A 21,369-nucleotide genomic window follows, 5' to 3' on the forward strand; every position below is an offset into this window, starting at 1 on the left:
GTAGTTGGTTCATACACAAATAATAAACAGTATTTGATATTGGGATTTCACGTTATCTCCAATAACATTTGATTCCAACTGTAGGTTTAAATTTAAATGAAAGCCGGCATTGATACTGCACAAGATACCGGTGTTAAGTAATTTGAATATTAATTTTTTGAGAATAACAATCCTAATATTATTATACTCTGCCTAGAGAAATTTTATTGAATGATTTGAAATCTCAAATTGATCCGTTCTTTTCCATAAACATTTCTTATTGAGACTACAGTTAATTTTGGCTGTTTGAGTTTATTGAATTACTCGAAAAAAGTCAGTTCAAATCAATAAAAACTATCTGGCACCCCTTTTTCATAAATAGCACTCATGGTGAAACTTAGTCCCACATAAAAGAAAATTCAAGGAGACCACCGCTCGAGCCTTGAGTTCCTTGGAGACACTGTTGACTGCTGACAGACGGCAACCATCACGTCGACCGGATGGATAACTTCTGGGCGTGGATGTCTCCCATTCAACCAATCAATGTTGCAACACTGGAGACATCACTGATAAAATTGGACGCTGATGTGCGTTCACTGCCAACTGCTCCTATCCCCCGACACCTGCAAACGAGTCAAAATTAGTACATGTTCTGAATGAAACCAAAAGGCTTGTGATGGATTACTGCGACAATTACCGCCGATGTCTGTTACTCAACCACACTGGCCAAATCTTAGTCGATCAGAGGAACTATTTCATAGTCGATGGACTAGTTCTATGAGAAGGGTGTCATTTCCTGATCTGAACCAACCACCTAGACTGACCACTGCCCATTCTTGATCTGAACCACGACCGATATTGACTTCAAATGTACTCATCCATGAATGGATCATTTATTTTGATGGAACTGAGAGTGTAACTGGATTTATAGAGGGGATAGAGAGACTGGCTGAATTCCTTGGAACAGGTATTCCAGTCGATCTACGAACTTCTGAGAAAGAGTGTCAAAAACTAGTTCAGAAATTGGGATAAATCAAAACTGAAAGAGGTATTCGTACCGATCAATTATGAGGAGTACTTACTGGATGAAAACAAAAATATTATGCTGATCCCTGATGAGAAACTACTGTTGTATGTCACTAGGAGAAGCGAAGGGATATGCTTAACAATCACATTCAAGACACGTCTCTCACAGGGAAGCGCCCCTGACTTCGCGAGCCGTGATTTCTTCCAAATTTCGACACATTGGAGAGTAATGTCCCACCCCAAATTCCTACCAATTCCATTGTCCTTACCTATCCCTCAACCATCTTCCAACAGGCACGGCCAGCCTAAAAGATTATGGCCAAAAACCCTCAATCTCTCAAATATTTCTTTCCTTGAGTCAGCCCACATAAATGATGATAAGATTTTACCAACAAAAAGTTATTCTGATGTGACCAAAACAAGAACAAAGGATACATCTGTGCTACTGTTGAAGACTGCAAACTTAAACATTTCTAATCAACAAGTGGAAAGTGAAATGAAATCAAAAGTTATTCTTTCCGGAGGAACTTAATTAATTGTAGGAGGTATTTTCGTAAATTGTGACAACAATGAATCTCGTGATGTTTTGAAGAATGTTCTGAATTGTGATTTTTCGGGAAAATTTACTGTATCTGAACTTAAGAAACGTAATCCTTGTATTATGGTTTATGGTGTTGGAAACGAGTCTTTTATTAAAGACGATTTCCTAAAAGAATTGGTCGCTTTAAATGGTGTAGATCCAATTGCGAATGGAATAAAATTAATCACTTCCATGAAATATAAATCTGCTTTAAATGTTGTTAAAGTTGAAGTCATCCCTGCAATTTTCAGATTTATTATGAAAAAAGGTTTCTTGTTTGTAGGTTGGTCTAAATGTTTCGTGAAGGAACACTTCAGTATTGTAAAATGTTTTAAGTGCTGCAAAATAGGTCATCACAAAAAAGATTGTGAAAGTTCTCTGGAGGTGTGTTCCTCGTGTTCGGGTAACCATGATAGAAAAATATACAGGGTGGCCATTTGAAAACGAAACAGACGAGATTACAGACGAAATAAAGTTTTTCGATAGAAATGCTAAGACAGGTCGATTTCTGTTTCGAGGGGGACAACTTAAGATGTAGGTTACGGACGCATAGCGCTTCAACCCTTGCTGCTACAACCCCCACCCCCAATTTTTGAATAGGAAAGATGGGGTGAGTGATACCTCAATTTAAAGGTATTTTTATACTGATTTCAGCACAGTAATTGTTTTTTCATTTTATGCATTAGTTCTCGAAATATTCATGCGTTAGTTAGTTAGGAAGGAAGCCACAGTCATGGTTGTTTTGAAGCTCAAAATGTCGATTTTTCACAAAACACTACAAGTGCCAAGAAAACACCACTTCATTTTCAAATACTGAGTTAAGAATATTTCGAGAACTAATGCATAAAATAAAAAACAATTACTGTGCTGAAATCAGTATAAAAATACCTTTCAAATGAGGTATCACTCACCTCATCTTTCCTATTCAAAATTTGGGGGTGAGGGTTGTAGTAGGAAGGGTTGAAGCGCTATGCGTCCGTAACCTACATCTTAAGTTGTCCCCTCGAAACAGAAATCGACCTGTCCGAGCATTTCTATCGAAAAACTTTATTTCGTCTGTAATCTCGTCTGTTTATGCTTTATGTACCGTAAAAATTTTTGTGGGTTACTTGGATGATATCTTCTCATTTGTGGACACAAACTATGATCATGTAATTATTACTGGTGATTTAAATGAAAATCAACTTGTTGATAATCTGGTAAATTAATGTTATCGTTCTTATGATTTTAGTCAACTAATAACTGAAACAACGAGGATTACGGTGAATACTCAAACCTTTCTTGATGTTATGTTTACAAAAAAGAAAAATTTTGTTCTGTCTGCCGGTGTCATTGATCATGATATGTCTGACCATCGTGGTGTTTACTTTGAACTTGACTTATTTTATAAGAAACAACCACCTTAGCTCATTGTTAACGGGGACTTTGTGAATTTTGATTATGACTTGTTTCGTGATGACCTGTTTGACGCTCATTTCCAGGACATACTTTACATAGAGTGCATTGATTAGAAAGTTCTTCTTCTTGCTGATCTTGTTTCTCATTTATTCAATGTTCATGCTCCCTTCATAGAAAGAAGGGTCACGAAGCCCCGAACTCCCTGGTTGACGTATAATTTGCGATGTATGATGAGACTGCGTAACTCGGTCCTATCAAAGTATAAACGTACCAAATCTATTTCCGATTTTATATCCTATAAGGAATTGCGCAATACTGTAACTGAAGCTGTTAGAAGAGAAAAAGCAGCCTTTCTTCGTTATTATTCTAAAAACTCTGACAGCATTAAGCTGTCCATTGAGTCCATTGACTCTCTCAATATTAGAAGAAAGCCGATTTGTGAGATTCTGTGCCTATCACGTGATGTTGATCAGATTGCTCGTCACTTTGCTTTTGTCTTCTCTCCAAGGGACAGTTGCAAGGAGGCTGTCTATAGGTACAGTCTAAATAAGCTCAATCCTCAAAATCATTTCTCTTTTAGACTCTCCACTGTTGAGGAAATTGAGAGGATTGTTCTGGGCTTTTAGTCGAATGTATAAGGTACTGACCATATTTCTGCCAAATGATAAAATTGTGTTTACCAGTCATTGCTCTTTATCTTGCTCACATCGTGAACTGTTGTTTGGAGGTCGGTTATTTTCCTGATCTTTGGCGACATTCAATTATTGAACCAATTCCCTAATAAACAAACCCAGTTTCGTTCAACGAGTTGTAGCCGATAAGCATCTTACCGGTTATGTCAAACGTACTCGAAAAAGTTGTGGCAATATGAATATGTTGTTGAGGAAGAAATTGTTTATTATTACATATTTTACAAATATGCCTCTGGGCATATCCTAATAGTCAATCGAGTTTCCGTAAGGGTTTCAGTCCTATTACTGCTCTCTTAAAACTCACTGATGATATCATCTTGATGAAGTCCCAAGTTTTCTAGTTAAAGACTGCATAGGTGTTCTGTCTGCACCTCTCGCACATATTTTCAATCTGTCAGCTTCTTCGGGCACATTTCCTTTTGTTTGAAAGCGGTCAAAAATCATACCAGTTTTTAAGAAAGGTGATAACTCATATGTTGCGAATTATCGTTCGATTTCCATCCTGTCAAATTTTTCAAAGATCTATGAGATCATTCCTTATAATTCAATATTTCCTGCACTCAAGAACAAAATAAAACCGAATCAGCATGGTTTCATGCCCAAAAGATCAACTAATACTAATCTTATTTGTTTCTTTGAACATGTACTACAAACTTTGGATGAGTCCGGTCAGGTGGACGTAATTTATACCGAATTTCAGAAAGCCTTTGACAAGATCGATCATAAAATCTTCTTGAACAAATTAAGATATAAGTTTGGTTTTGCACCGAAATTGATTGACCTGATAAAATCATTTTTGGCAGATAGGATGTGTATTGTTGAGGTTGAGAATTGCTGCTCTATCGAGTTCTGTGCATTATCTGGAATTCCTCAAGTATCCAACCTCGGGCCTTTGCTTTTTCTTTTATTCAGAAATGATAACGTCGATATTATAGATGTAGCAGTACTGTTGTTCTCCGATGATTTGAAGATATATCTCAGGATATTGAATCAGACTACAGTCGGCTCTTGATCGGCTATCAATGAGGTGCGCTAGTGATATATTAAGCTTAAATATCTCCAAATGTTACGTTATGACATACACAAAGAAGAAAACAATGATTGAATATGATTATAGGATCAGCAGCTCAGTACTTACTCGTGTAACAGAAATTAGGGATCTGGGAATTTTATGTGACTCTACTTGTTTTTTTGTACCACATATAAATCAGTTAATACTTGCTGCCTATAAAACTTATGGATTTATAGTTAGAAACACAAAATACTTCTGTTGTTCAAAAACTTTGATAGCTCTATTTAATAGTTCAATTAAAAGTAGGTTGGAATATTGTAACATAGTTTGGAGACCTATACAGGGTGGCCACTTTTTCAATGGGATTGTATTGGTAACTTTTAAACCATAAGAGTTAGAAGGTCGGTCAAATGTAGAAAAATTTGCATGCATAGAAGCATTATCAAGCAGTTCAAACAAATCGAGATTATCAGGGCCGGATTTCCAGATATCATAAGAAAAGTAAATTATGTCATTTTGATTTTTCTTTTTTTCCCACTTTATTTCAAATATTATCAAAAAATGTTACAGGAACTTTTTATTCGACAGTAAATTATCCTCAATTTGACGTAATCAGATTTCGTATCCGACGTTTCGTACTCTCTGGGCCACCCTCAACGTCATTTTTTTCAATACGGACCTGCATATTTTATGACATTTTTCGAAATAACTTTTAACGCTGAATTCAACGATATATCATTCAATGTCATTCAAAGTTGATTTTCAGGTGATTTTGACCCTCATCCAAATTTAATGGAGTTTATGTAAGAAAAAACAAGTCTATTAACGATATCAATGTTCGGACCCAAATTCAATCGAACCCAGAAAAAAAATCGAGAACTGTGGCCAGTGGAATTTTTCAAAAACTGCTGGTAATAAAATAGTCAAGAGACGCGAATACAATGATTTTAAATTTTAATATCAAGCCTTGCAAAAATTATATCGTAATGATCTCAAAATAAAGTTCGAATTTGTAATTTGTTTCAACGATTCAAATGACAAATACAACAAAAGTGATACCTCGCGATAAAATTGAGAATGTTTTGGAAGGTATTCAAGGAGACCAAACAAGCAAATGTATAAGAAGTATGGGTTCCAGAACCGTAAAGTGCATTTTACAAAATGGTGGACTTTTCGAACACTTACTTCATTAATTTTCATTTACTTTCGAATAATCATTTGATTTTTCTTTCATTAAATGATACTTTCGTTTAATTAATATGAATTGAAATATTCAAATGATTATTATAGAAGAAGAACCAAGAAACCAGTATACTAGTTTCTTGCTTTGATTCTAATATGTTCCATTTAGTTCAAGATGGGTAAGTTGATATTCTTATCGAAATTTATTGCATATTGCATATTGTTAATTAAACTAAATGAAGGTAATACAGATCCGACCCGAAGAAAATTGGATAAGGGTCAAAATCACCTGAAAATCTACTTTGAATGACATTGTATGATATATCGTTGAATTCAGCGTTAAAAGTTATTTCGAAAAGTGTCATAAATTATACAGGTCCGTATTGAAAAAAATGAGGTTGAGGGTGGCCCAGAGAGTACGAAACGTTGGATACGAAATCTGATTACGTCAACTTGAGGATAATTTACTGTCGAATAAAAAGTTCCTGTAACATTTTTTGATAATATTTGAAATAAAGTGGGAAAAAAAGAAAAATCAAAATGACATAATTTACTTTTCTTATGATATCTGGAAATCCGGCCCTGATAATCTCGATTTGTTTGAACTGCTTGATAATGCTTCTATGCATGCAAATTTTTCTACATTTGACCGACCTTCTAACTCTTATGGTTTAAAAGTTACCAATACAATCCCATTGAAAAAGTGGCCACCCTGTATATGAATATCACAGGAGAAGAATTGAGCCAGTTCAGAGAAAATTCAATCAAAATTTAATTTGGAGGGAGGATGGTGTTAACCTACCTATAGGTTGTGATCATAAATTATTACTTTCAAGATTCTGTGCACAGTCCATTGTAGATAGGGTAAACGTGTGTGCATTGATGTTTCTTTATAAAATAGTTAATGGCAGAATTGATTGTTCGGAGATTTTGTCTAGTTTGCCATTTCTTGTTCCCCGTTTGGGTTCCAGGAGTGAGGGGGTGTTCTACTGTGGAGCGGGAAGAACAAATTGGAGTCGTAGATCACCAATTTGTTAGTCATGTAAGTTGTTCAACTCGCTGGCAAGTATATGTGACACATCACGATTCTCCTCGATCCATCGTGGAGGCCTATTATTTTCACAGCTCTGTGAGCTGATCTTGGATTGGGTTGGTGTATCTCTTTTTTTTTATGAATATGTACATTGTAATTCGTAATGATTGTTATATTGTTAAAATACTGAAATTAAAGTTGTGTTTTCCTGTAATTGGGGGTTAACCCTGTTGGAAATAAAGGACTTATAAAGGACTTATTATCTTCTCCCAGGATAAGGGTTAAGATACTTGAGTTGTACTGCTCGATTACTCGAATGCATTTACACGATCGATCACTCTCCTATGATCGCTAAGCTCGATTTCATTGGTTTGAACCTATTACAGTGGATTTCTCTCGTTCTTATTTAAATAATCGTTGGCAAAGAGTTGAACTAGATGGTGAGTTGTCTGTTGCTTCAGAGGTGACGTCGGGTGTGCCGCAGGGGTCGGTACTGGACCTAATTTTGTATCGTATATATGTTTTTGATTTACAGTCCTCAGTTGAGCATTTCTCTGTGCAGTCTTTTGCGGATGACACACAGTTATACCTTTCATATAAACCAGATGAATCTCGAGATGCGTCTTTGCTCATCAACGCCGATCTTGCTTCCTTGGATTCATATTCAAGAATCCCTAATCTCTTTCTTAACCCTGAAAATGTGTATTTTTCTTTTCTTCAATAAAGGCAATTTATTATTATGAGTGACTTCAAAGCGGACAATCTTAACTCGGACAACATCACAAATAGAGGAAATTTTTTACCTAGGAAGTATAACCGACAGAGGAGAAACCTCAATAAGTTACCTTCAGAGAAAAAACTCATATTTAATGAACACCTTTTACAAAAAATCAGGAAACTGAACATGGACATGGAGAAGCCCGGGCGCTAGAACAAAAAACAAGATCGACTATATCATAAACAACAAAAAATACTCGAGATTGATTCCTCGCATAACGCTTGGTGAGACATAACTTTAATATCAATAAAAGAAAATGAAATAAAACACTTGACTTGATGTTTCAAAATTTTCCATAAAATATATAAAATATTGTTGACATGGATGTTTCGGGTTCTCAAAACTGAATATAAAAATAATATACGCAAGTACATATAGATTACTAGGTGACAGTTGTTAAAAGTGGAGACAGTCGGAAATCTAATTGATCGTTTACAATTGGCAGATTTTGTTTGTGAGCTGGTGATATTTCCAAAAACTCTAAGAGGTCTAACCGTTTGCCTTCAACACTTTTGTGTAAAATTTTTGTTTTATTGAAATGTATAAAATGATTTGAAGTGATACAATGATTGGAAAACCAGTTGATGATTTATTTTGAAGAATCGATCTTTTATGTTCTTCAATTCTAATTCCGAGAGATCGACCAGTCCGACCTATATAAATTGTGAAATATTGGGTCTACTCTTACCACTAAAAAACATTGATTTTGAATTTCTCTTATTTGTACATTGAACATCATTATCATTTTGTCTAATTATTTTACAAACTTTATCAGTAATATAATAGAAGAAATATGATTGATGTATACAAATTTTTTAATTGGATCTTCAGATTGAGGTGGATAAATTGAATTTAACAATTTTTCTGTTGGTTTTTGAATATCAATTTGTCAATTATTTCAGGGGAGTATCCATTGTTCGTAGCTAATACTTTTGGTGTTCGAACTTCTTTTTCAAAGTTCATTTCTGACAATGGAATTGAAACCAGTCTATGTAGTCAGGTGTGAAATGCTGACATCTTGATCTTATAAGGGTGTGAACTGCTGTTATGGATCAAAATATCAGAAAAAGTGGGTTTTCTACAGGGTGTTCCGAATTAAGTCGGCATCATTGCCAACTCCGTTATTATTGATGCTTCGACGTCGGTTAAATGGGCAAACTGGTAGCATTCTTAGTGACCTTCTCGACACCGAAAACCGAAAAAAGACAGGCGCGTTGTCATAATATTTCATAAAATGATATTTTTTAAATGAAACACTCTATATTTTTTTATGCATTTCGATTCATAATAACATTTTCAACAACAAAGCTCATTTGACTTTTTTTCGTAAAGGTGAAAATAAGACAGTTATTAATAGAAAACATTGATAACAAACGGATTTGATGAAGCGCTATGAATTATCGAGTCAATGTTCAAAAACTCGCCTTTCTGTTGAACACTTATTTGAGCCCTTCTATTAAAAATATTGATTCACAAAATAAATGCGGCTAACGAAATGGCTTCACGCTGGAAATTATCGTTTTATATATCAATACCAAATAGCTCAGTGGTGTCAATTGAGTGGTGCGAGTGGTCTTATTTTGCTATTAGTAACGAAATATTATCATTCGTATAAGTACATGGGTGTTTGGACAATCATGAGGTGTTATTCGCCGAAACAAATAAATTTTTTGTGCTAGTGAAAGAAATAAATATTTCAAAATGAGTCGCTCATTTTCCACTTTAGGGAGAAAGGTGATATGAGCTTTGTTGTTGAGAATGTTATAACGAATCGAAATGCATGAAAAAATATAGGGTGTTCCATTGAACAAAATATCATTTTGAGAAACATTATGACAACGCGACTGTCAATTTTTTGTTGGTTTTTGGCATCGAGAAGGCTACTAAAAATGCAACCAGTTTGCCCATTCAACCGACATCGTAGCATCATTAATAACATAGTTGGAAAAGGTGCCGACTCAATTTGGAACATCCTGTATATATCAAATTCAAGATGTTCATTTACTATTTTCACCTGAATGTCTAAGAAATTCAAACACTTATTGCTGTCCTCTATTTCTAAAGTGAACTGAATAATAAAGGAATTTATCAATCTTGAAAATATCGTCCACATAAGCTTTATCGAACCCCAGCAATTTCAAACAACTAAAATCTGACCCTACATCAAAATTCCAAAATGCAATCAAAAAGACTATCCAAAAATTGTCGTCATGCTATCGTAGGTGAATATTCCTCTAACTGTGATGAATCCAACAATACCTTCTTTATATGCTCTTCCAAAAATACATGAGGAAAATTGCCCAATGAGATCCATTATTTCTTATACCAATGCACCTGCGTCAAAACTTTGTGAACATTTAAACTCAATTTATCTACTCCTATTGAATTATAAACTCATTATTCAACTGCTTATGAGCAATTAATAGTATCTATTAACAAACAGCGTGATTTATAATAACTCACTACTATAACTCACTATTATAAATCGGATAATATGGATCTGTGCTTCTATACTTCTCTGCTTCTATTCGATTGGCCGAAAGGGAACATTCCATTATTGTTATTGAGGGGAGGAATGTCCGAGGAAATGTCACTTTTGACGTTTTCAAATTAAGTTGATATCTAATTATTGTGAATGTTTTGCTGAAAACGATTAATTCAGATAATGAAGATGAAATATTATAAAGGTATACATTTCCAAAAGACAAACAGCTAATGTTACCATAAAGAATTAATTGCCCGAAAAAATATAAAGGAGTTTGAAAAAATTTTCAAGATTGGTGTAGCAGTAAGATCATTAAGTCATCGTTTGCAGGGAATATTTTTTGGTATATTTTAATGCATTTTTATAGGCAATTATTAAGGTTTTTCAATAAATTTCTATGTCTGTACTCTGTACTGGATTCGGGCTAGCAGAAGCTAGTTCGATTGTGATTGGTAGCACTAAGTTTCCATCTTTCTTGTACGGGATCGAGCACATTATGTTTATTTCCCGTTCTTTCTGTCTTTATTCTAAGTCTGTATTTTTTTCTTAGTATTCATTGATATAGTCGTAGATAAAGTATAGTATTCAACTTGCGGTAATGGTCATAACTCACTTGATGAATTACAGCACTCGCCTGCGGCTCGTGCTGCAAACATCATCTGCGTGAGTTATGACCTACATTACCGCTCGTTGAATAATATACTATTAACCCTAGAATGCTATTATGGTGTCGCGGGTGACACCGCCAGTTTTCATACCTGCGTCCCAGACGTGTTTGAGTGGGGATGTCGGTATGCTTCTATGTACCTCTCAGGCGGGTAGTGCGTCGTCGACCTTGGTGGTTTGAAGTTAATATTGTTTGTTGATGAGACACTTGTGTCATCCGCGACACCAAGATACTGTTTGCGTATTTTTTTTAATTCCATTTGAAATGGAATCTTCAAGCAGAAATTTGAGTCAAGCCGAATTAGAAAAAATTATATGGGTCTATGGTGAAACTGATTTAATGTCAGATACACCCGATATACAAAGCGAAGACTCAAGACTCTGAGAGTGAAGATGGAGAGCTGTCCAATAGCGACCACTCAGATAATCTTTCTGCAGAGTCGAGTGATGAAGAAGAAGATTTAAACTTGGCAAGAATAGTTTCAAGTGGTATAAACAAAGATTTTAAACAGGCTCCGAGAAGGGAATTTCTTCAAAACTTGGCTCTTCAGTTGGTCACCCCCCACGTGAGAAATAGACTAAAACAACCAACATTATCCAGACGTCTACGGTTTTCAAACCTGGATGTTTCGGGAGGAAAAGAAGAGTTTCCAGTTCCTGACCAAAGAAACATTCCAGCTTCTTAGAAAAGATGCATGATTTGTCCCAGAAGTGCCAACCGAAAAGGTTGAGACAGATGTATTCGATGTAAGAGCAATATTTGTGCTGAATACAAAAAACCAATTTGTCCCTCTTGCAGCTTGGATATTTGAATTATTTCATTCAATTATGTTTGTAACGATGCTATTTAAGAATTTGTTTTAAAAAATTCAAACATGAAGTGTGTGTTTTTGTTCTTGTCTTTCGGTCTCACATTCGACACCACTATACCAAGCCTGTCCAAAAAAATAAGCATACCATTTTAGGGTTAACCTATGATCCAACACAATCCATTATACTCCATCAAAAATAATATCCAGTTGACCAATGAACTGAAAACAATCAAAGTTCCCCCAGATGCAAGGTAAGTCTCATTTGATGTAGTGAATTTATTTCCGTCAGTACCAACTATAGAAGTGGAGTATCTAGTAAACCAACCACTCAATGAAAACCCTTCTATAACTGTAGGTAGGAAAAAAGAGACAATGAGAATCCTTAGAATATGCCTAGGGCAAAGAAATTTCGAATTCAATGGAAAAGTTTATCAACAATTGGATGGTCTACCCTTTCATCAAATTTGTTTAGCGAGATATTCATGACAGCCCTAGGAAAGAAAATATTTTCGCCTGCGAATATCAATTTGACTGATTGTGTACTGTGCTGGAAATGATATGTGGACGATATTTTCTGTATATGGACTGGCTCAACTTCAGAACTAGATTCATTTTTAAGATTGTGTTTGACATTTCGGCTCCGATTTTGGAGCCATTCTCAAGAAATTGACTTTACGCCGGGGTCTCAATCTGCCTACTCCCCAGGTATCATCAACAAGAGTATTCTCGTAGGTGTGGTTATCTTTCGTCCTTCGAGGCAACTGAATGTTAATCAAAAAAAAACCCAAAAAAACACATATTGCATATCCTGCAATTTTTATTATAACTTTCTCTAAACTATATATACATGGCCATTTACAGGGGGAAAAATTCATGATACATTTATTCAAATTATAATTCTAATTAGCACCTAATCTGTGATCATATCTAATGAAGAAAATTTTGATTTATATACAATTATTTACATAGATGCGAGTGAAGTAAAAATTTTTCTAGAGGTATGTTGAACCAAAAAAACACATAAACCGAATGTTAACCGCGAGAGGTCCTGTATTTATAGTAGAAGAGGGTGACCTACGTGATGGAGGTTGCGCAGGAACCGGTTACGTAGTTTTTAGGTAACTTCCAGTCATTGATTGAGTTGCGATCGAGTTGTTGTCATGTCAGTACATAGACTGGTTTCAATGCCATTGTCAGAAATTAACTTTGAAAAAGAAGTTCGAACACTAATAATATTAGCTATGAACAATGGATACTCTCCTGAAATAATTGACAAATTGATATTAAAAAAACAACAGAAAAAATTGTTAAATTCAATCTATCCACCTCAATCTGAAGATCAAATTAAAGAATTTGTATACATCAATAATATTCCTTCTATTAGTGATAAAATTTGTAATAGAATCAGACAAAATGATATTTATGTTATAGGTACAAATAATTTGAAATTTCATGTTTGTTTATGTTTTTGTGTTTGACATTTCTGTTTCGACTCTGGCTACGTTATACCTGTTATTATTCAATTCAACAAATAATTTCTGAAGTATTGCTTAATTGCTGTTTTCTCGAACACTTGATATTATTGAGGTTAGTTTCAGGATCTGTCTTTGTTATTGTTTGTTAAATGTCCTTTTGTTTTTTAGCCCTGAAGAAGGAGTAAATCGCCTCCGAAAAGTTGGCAAAAGTAAACTTGTGAGAATAAAATGAAGCATTGTCCACATTCCTGAAAAGTTTTTATATTATATTTAAAATCAATGTTTTTAGTGATAAGAGTCGACCCAATATTTCACAATTGAGTGGTGTTCATAAATTGTATTGTGACGAATGTCCTGCATTTTATAAAGGTCAGACCGGTCGATCTGTGGGAATTATAATTGAAGAACATAAAAGATCTCTTCTTCAAAATGAATCATCAACTGTTTTTTCCAATCATTGTATAACTTCGAATCATTTTATAGATTTCAATAAAACGAAAATTCCACTCAAAGATGTTGAAGGCAAACTTTTAGACCTCTTAGAGTTTTCGGAAATATCCTCAGCTCACAAACAAAATCTGCCAATTGTAAACGATCAATTAGATTTTCGCCTAGCTCCACTTCTAACATTTGTCACCTTATAATCTATATGTACAGTGCATCCCATTTTGGGTGAGACAGCCAGGTTTCTCGCTTGTCATTTAAGATAGAGCCTTGCGGTTTTCACGTTCCTGTCCTACTTTTTCGTGAAACTCAAGTTGGTCTAATCAGATTTTGCATAACTGTTTCCGTTCAAGAGATACAGGGTGATTTTGGAAATTGATACTTTTCGGACCCCTCCTTTATCTCCGGAGTTATTAGAAATAATGCTGAGGTAAAAACTACGTCTGAATCAGAATTCTGCTTAGAATCCAGTGGCGTACTCAAATTTTTTTTTCGGGGTATGGTTTTGAAGATTCAACACAAACTTATGTTTTTTTTAATGGAACACCATGTGTATCATTACTTCGTTGAATTCGCTATTTTTTTCCCTTCAAAATGATATATGACACTATGTAGGTAGGATGTTCAGAAATGTTAAAAAAACACTAAAACATCAAATGATGATGATTTTTTGTTAATGGGATGCACTGTACAGTGCATCCCATTTTGGGTGAGACTGCCAGGTTTCTCGCTTATTATTTAAGATAGAGCCTTGCGGTTTTCACGTTCCTGTCCTACTTTTTCGTGAAACTCAAGTTGGTCTAATCAGATTTTGTATAACTGTTTCCGTTCAAAAGATACAGGGTGATTTTGGAAATTGATACTTTTCGGACCCCTCCTTTATCTCCGAAATTATTAGAAATAATGCTGAGCTGAAAACTACGTCTGAATCAGAATTCTGCATAGAATCCAGTGGCGTACTCAATATTTTTTTCGGGGTATGGTTCTGAAGATTCAACACAAACCTAAATTTTTTTTAATGTAACACCCTATATATTATTACTTCGTTGAATTCGTTATTTTTTTCCCTTCAAAATGATGTATGATACTATGTAGGTAGGATGTTCAGAAATGTTTAAAAAAACACAAAAACATCAAATAATGATGATTTTTTGTTAATGGGCAATGGATTTCCCATAGAAAAGAAGAATCAGTAATAATAACAATAATTTATAGCGATGACAGCTAGATCAGATTGGTTTTTCCCTCCAATGCCTACTTGATAAAACAATGCTCCCAAATGCATAGTAGCCATAATAACAACAGGGATGTTTGTGTCATCAATGACCTACTACTTTTAAAAATCGAAAGTAATAATCCTCTTATTGAAACATAGAAAATTCATGGCCCATTTACAAAAAAACAACATTATTTGATGTTTTAGTGTTTTTTTTAACATTTCTGAACATCCTACCTACATAGTATCATATATCATTTTGAAGGGAAAAAATTAACGAATTCAACGAGATAAAGGGTGTTCCATTAAAAAAAATTTAGGTTTGTGTTGAATCTTCAAAACCATACCCCGAAAAAAATATTGAGTTCGCCACTGGATTCTACGCAGAATTCTGATTCAGACGTAGTTTTCAGCTCAGCATTATCTCTAATAATTTCGGAGATAAAGGAGGGGTCCGAAAATTATCAATTTCCAATATCACCCTGTATCTTTTGAACGGAAACAGTTATGCAAAATCTGATTAGACCAACTTGAGTTTCACGAAAAAGTGGGACAGGAACGTGAAAACCGCAAGGCTCTATCTTAAATAACAAGCGAGAAACCTGTCTGTCTCACCCAAAATGGGATGCACTGTACTTGTGTATATTATTTTCATATCCAGTTTTGAGAATGGGATGAAACCCGAAACATGCATGTCAACTAGATTATATATATTTTATTAAAAATTGTGAAACGTCAAGTCGAGTGTTTTATTTTTTTTTCTTTTATTAATATTAAAAAATACTCCATCACTGATGTCACCACCCTGAACAGGTTTAATCTGGGGAGCGACCATAGACTGGTAATAGCGAAATTAATACTAGACACACACCAGGAATGAAACAAGTTTATACATCAAGGAAAAATTCCAAGGCTATCGGAATTGAAACAAAATGAAGAAAAATATCAAAACAAACTGAAGAAGAGAAGTTCTTTACCAACCAAACTATTGTCAATGAACATAAATGAAGTAAAAAACAAAATTAAAACAAATGTCAACACAGTACCGAAAAAACTATGTCATGGCAGAAAACCGAAACACAGTAAAATATCTGCATCAATGAAGTATCTAATGGAAAAGAAAAGAAAAGTTTTTAAAATGGTGAAATTGTGAATGGGCCATCATACTAAACAATCAGCTAAACCTAGCTTCATTGATGAGCTTCATTCCAACTACCAACAACATCGTCATTGGGACTACCAGGCCAACTAACACCACTTCAAACTCCAAGGCAGGACTCACTAGGACCGGTATCCTTGCACTGTGGACCGGAAAGTCACACTCAAGCTGGACTTGGTCGCTGCCATCTGCCCCTGAGGCGACTGGAACACTCGACCAACAGGACAGGAAATGCCAACATATCTCAGAACCGGAGTGGATCACCACTGAAATACCAGACACAATGATTTCGATGAGGGGGATATGGCTACCTACGTCGAGACTGCCAAGGAATACCAAAACTGTTTTGCTCCGATGTCAACGAGTAAATATCCTCTCAAGAGACTGCCCATGTCCTCAGTACTGAAGGGGAACTGCACCGTCAACATCAACTGGACCCCTAACTACAATCATTCACATTGTTTGCAACGAAACTGGCCACTGGTAGAAGTGGCAAATGCACTGATAGACACTGATGCGGCCAAGAGCCGCAATTGCGTAGATATCCCGGAAATAATACTGGCCTGGCATGTTTAGGGACGTCGCAGAGTAAGTCAGGAATTACACTTCGTGCCAAAAGGATGAGGTTCCTCAACAGAAAACTGCCAGAAAAAAGCACACCGAACACAAAATGACAGTCAAAAGAAAAGGAGAAGCACTGTTTTAACTAAAATCTCGTGTTTCACATAAAAACTCACCGTCAACCAGAAACGTCCAGATATGGGAGGCGTCACCTATCTGGAAATCCGCCATGGCATGTGCTGGATATGCGGAAGAGACTGCCCAAACCCCTCGTTATTCTGTAACTGCCTGAAAGGTCAGCATGATGCCAGCACCTCCCGAAAGACCACCCATCGACCACCTCTTCCGACAATAAGACGGATGACTTTGGCACCACTGGCTGTGCGTCCAGGACCCCGATGTAAATCTGTGGACAGAAATTCCAAAAATTAAATACCGGAATATAAAATACTAGGATATTGAATACCGAAATGTTGATACTGGATGGAGTAAATATCTGAAATCATTTCATTGAGGTAATCCCGTTTATTTGATGTGCCTTTCAGTGAGAAAGCTCACCAACAAAGTCAGAACTAAGGTAAAAAACGAGATAAAAAATGGGAATAAACATTTGAGAAATCTCTGTGTTTTTATTTTCTGTGTTTAAAAACTGTGTAATCTAGAATAGGGGTACTGTTAATGAAGCTAAATAGGGAAAAATAATTCCAACCACTGGTAAATGAGTTCATAGAAGTCCAAGGCATTTAGTATTATATGATAAAAACCTATTCCGGTCACTGGTCAGAAAGTAATATGTATTCTGTAAATTAATATTTTCACTCTCTGACCGACCTTATTGACGGAACTCAGATATTTTCAAATGTCTGATTATGTTGATAAATAACTGCAATTTTCTACAGTTTCACAGGCAAAATCTAAGATACTAGATACTCACCGATAGGGATCAACACTGGAGGTAGGCAACACATCTTACACCGGACGATCAGCTGTAGGTCCTGCCCCACATAAGGCTCGAAAACAGAGGGCCCTGAGAATTCAACCCTGACAGCAGCAGGGAAGAAAGTACTATCAAAATTCGACACTGAGACACTGTAGTCCGGTTAATTGAGACCAAAAAATGAGAGTGAGGGTACATAAATTCCCAACAAGCTGAAAATAAGTAAAATTCTTCAAAACATAATTATAACCAATACCAGTTCCCCATCATTCCCGTGTGAGGAAAAAATTTTATTCAAGGTCAAAGGTAAAGAAAAGCTATTTATTTTATTTCATTTATAAAACTCCTCAGATCGTCATCGGCATTCTTAACGGAGTCTTCTAGCTTCTCTTTCAGATTCCAGCAAGCTGAGGATATCTCCTTCTCTCACAGGCCCCTTTACGTTCCTTATGATTTGACGGTTTTGTTCGCCAAGGAACTCCCTGGGATCCAGTACGACCCAAAACTTTGAATACTCTTGCAAGAACAACAGGTTTATCCATTTTTACGGATGTTATAGATCTCAACTATACACACGTGCAAAATGGAGAATTTTGGGTTAAGAAAGAAAAAGGACTACCTCATAGGTGGCGTGGAAAAGTGTAAATATTATTAAATATTATGACGATAACAACTTTTATAACTTTTTGAATCGGTATATCTCAGAAACGGTGGCTCGTAGAAAAAAAAAACTATTGATATATTTTTTATACATAATTTTATAATCTAAAATTTTTGTCGGAGGTACTTTTATGATAAAACTCACAGTTTTGCTGAAAATCGCGAAAAACTCAATTTTCGACCTTTGACCTCGAATAAAAATTTTTCCTTACACGGGAACGATGATAACTTTCAAGTATTGTTTATAGGTATGTTTTGAACAATTTTCCTTATTTTCAGCTTGTTGGGAATTTATGTACCTTCGAATGTCTAAATTGACTGCACTACTAGGACCTGTCGACAATTATCCTGGTGGACATTTTAGTTCCATTCCATGTTTGTTTCAATTCATTTGAACAGTCCGGGAAAATATCGTAACAAAGTCACTTATTACTTGTAGTTCCTTAGGTCACTCACATACGTTCGATATTCAATGGGTTTGCAAGGACTTCGACTCAACTGACAGGGAATTTTGACAGCCCCTGAAATAGATATACTGACTCATCGATGTACGGTTACTGGAATAACTTACCAGAGAATAGAACCATCCACAACTGACACCGGAATCTTATTCACTGACACTGGGAACTAAGGATATTACGAAGAGAACCGAACATGTTCTTCGCAACAAGTTAGCTCAGCCTGTTTCAGGTACCTGTTCTTTTTAAAGAACCGAAACTGTTCTTTTCGAACGATTCAGTGCTTCTGCGCAATGATCAATTGAACAGGTTCTTTTCTTGCCTGTTCCGTAAAGAACAGATGAGCTGCTCAATGCTCCTGTTCTTCAAAAGAGCAGGTTGTAGGTTGTTCCTTAAAAAGCGAAGCTTATCCCGTTCTTTCAAAGAACAGGCTGTTCCAAAAAGAGCAGTTACTAAACTGAATTTGCCTGTAGTCAGATATGATCCCATTTTTGAAGTCTAAAAGAAGAACGAGTTTCAGGTTGAGCTGAGAAAAAAAATGAATGAATCGTTTTGTCAAGGAATATTATCGGATTATTATCATCATTTCGTCTGATCCCTAGGAAGGAAATTGAGAATGAGAAATTAGATGATGATTTCTGTATCCCATTTTGAATGTTTGAATCGGAATTATGGAATTGAAAATTGGTCGTTAATTGGAAATTTTTTCGAATACACTACATTCTAGTGTCCCATTGTAAGAGATCATTTTCATCTTTTGCTCGTAACTTTACAAATCATTAATTACTCAACAAACTACCCATTACCAGTGAAAATTTATGAATAGAAACAAATAATATAATCACTACTCACTAAATAGAAAAATATTTACTGAATGATCATTTAATGCTCAACTATTCACTGAATATTCGACTATTCAGTGAATATTCGAATAATGCAAACCGCAATTATTCGAATAAATATTCAACGAATATTCGAATATTAAAATCATTCATTCATGATTTCCAGCCCTAATTCACAACCAAAGATTACCCACCACCAAACATCTATAAAAATACATGACCCCGGTGGGGTTTGAACCCGCTGATATCGAAACCTGGTCGACTTTCAGAACAAGTTACCAAATGAGCAGGTTGAAAGACCAGGTTCTTGCAAAACAACAGAACAGTTCTGAATAGTTTTTTCATTTAACCTGTTCTTTAACAACTCTACTCGGAACTTCATGGAAAATCATATGACCCCGAGAAATCACCTAACACTGAGATCACCACGGGAGAACGAAGAAAGAAGCCGACGTTTAAATTAAAAATATGTAGATTCATAGAATTTGTCTAAGTTTGTGTGTCAGTTGTCGTGCTGTCTATAAGATACTGTGGCCTAGTCAGAGCCGTACTTGTCCAATATTTCGCGAAGTGAAACAGGGTAGTAGCCGGGTTTTGGTTTTTATTTTCTTGGGAATTCAATTCACCATGTAACCGCAACTTGAATTTTTCCGAACGAGGGTGGTGTAACGAAGTCTGATTATTTCAATAAGAAAAGCCAGGCTCCGTCTGAAATATTTATAGTTATTTTTCCGTTGAAATTGGTAGTTTCCGAACCTGTTGAAATTAATTGGTTAACTGTGTAACACTATAAGGAAACAGTTCACGTCTCATGAAAAAAATTATTTTTTATTATTTTTGCTACTGATAATTACAGAGCTGGGACGAGCACTGAAAAAAAGTGCTTGAGCACTAAGCACTAAGCACTCGAAAAAAAAGGGCTTCGAGCACCAAGCACTAAAAACCGATTTTCACAAAAGACTCGCGATTACTAAGAACTTTGTAGAAGTAATTCGAATTTTCGAGCAATAAGCACTAAGCACTTTAGTAGGAACTTTCGAAAGTGAAGTTTTTTAATCGGAATAAATATTGTTCCTATAAACATATGTAAGATTATTGACGGTTAAGAGAAGAAGTACATCGGAACTGATTCAAAATGGTGACATTTTGTGAATCGAAACAAATTAATAAGTTATTATATTTCAAAGTTGACAATCTGAAGAGAAATAGCAAAATAAAAATGAATGGCATTTCTATTATTAATTGTAAAAAAATGTTCGACGATATTTATATGAAGTATGAATTGTCCGTTGTCGCCATAATAATATTAGTAATTGATTATAGTTAACCTACATCTAACTTGAATATCAAATAGCGGGAACCTGCTCGGAAGGGACAAATGAGATGAATTATTATTCCATACTTGAAAACTTATAACTATTTATTTTTGTCTCTCGTTCCCTGAACAGATCGCTTTATTATTTCGTCACAATGTCTGCAATTGACGAATTTTGTACCGGAGATGGTCTAACTGATGATGAATCCGTCCTCAAATTCGATCCGTCCTGCCGTAAAAATGATAATTCTGGAACGGAGAGATATGGAAACTTGAAATTTTCAGGGTATCTTCGAACATAGTATATGCTTCGAATATCGAATGTAGCTGTTACGTTAGTCAAAATTCGACATAGAATTCTGTAAATATGCCATTCTAATTTTTTCTAATGATTTCGAAACTATCACTTCGATGTGAATAAAATGTTGCCTTAGGTGCTGAATAACAATTTCAAGATTCATAATCGTATCATGTGGATCGCGGGATCAGAGTGCTAAATTCAAACAGAATATCTCGAAGAAAATAGCCATAATCCTTGATCACGAAACCGAGGAGGTTGGGATAATTATAACTAGGCTTCGGATGAATGTGCATTTGCATAACTTCGTATTCCAATGTATATTTAAGACATTTTTGAGTTGAAGTTCATATTTGAATAA

General features: G+C 35.3%; 1 protein-coding gene and 1 long non-coding RNA gene across 3 annotated transcripts in view; both read right to left on the reverse strand.

The window, feature by feature from the left end:
- The window catches only part of LOC123684101 (dopamine D2-like receptor), a 361,837-nt gene that overhangs the window by 269,631 nt on the left and 70,837 nt on the right, over positions 1 to 21,369 (reverse strand). The window lies entirely within an intron of this gene.
- On the reverse strand, positions 286 to 18,686 carry LOC123684105. Of its 2 annotated transcripts, none has more exons than XR_006748102.1 (4): positions 18,395 to 18,686; positions 17,433 to 17,587; positions 16,675 to 16,904; positions 286 to 602 (listed from the first exon to the last, which is right to left on the reverse strand). It is a non-coding gene; the product is annotated as an uncharacterized LOC123684105 (long non-coding RNA). The 2 variants fall into 2 exon arrangements; XR_006748101.1 differs by having other exon boundaries at positions 17,433 to 17,539; positions 18,395 to 18,636.

Source organism: Harmonia axyridis, chromosome 7 (assembly GCF_914767665.1).
Source record: "Harmonia axyridis chromosome 7, icHarAxyr1.1, whole genome shotgun sequence".
Lineage (NCBI taxonomy): Eukaryota > Metazoa > Arthropoda > Insecta > Coleoptera > Coccinellidae > Harmonia > Harmonia axyridis.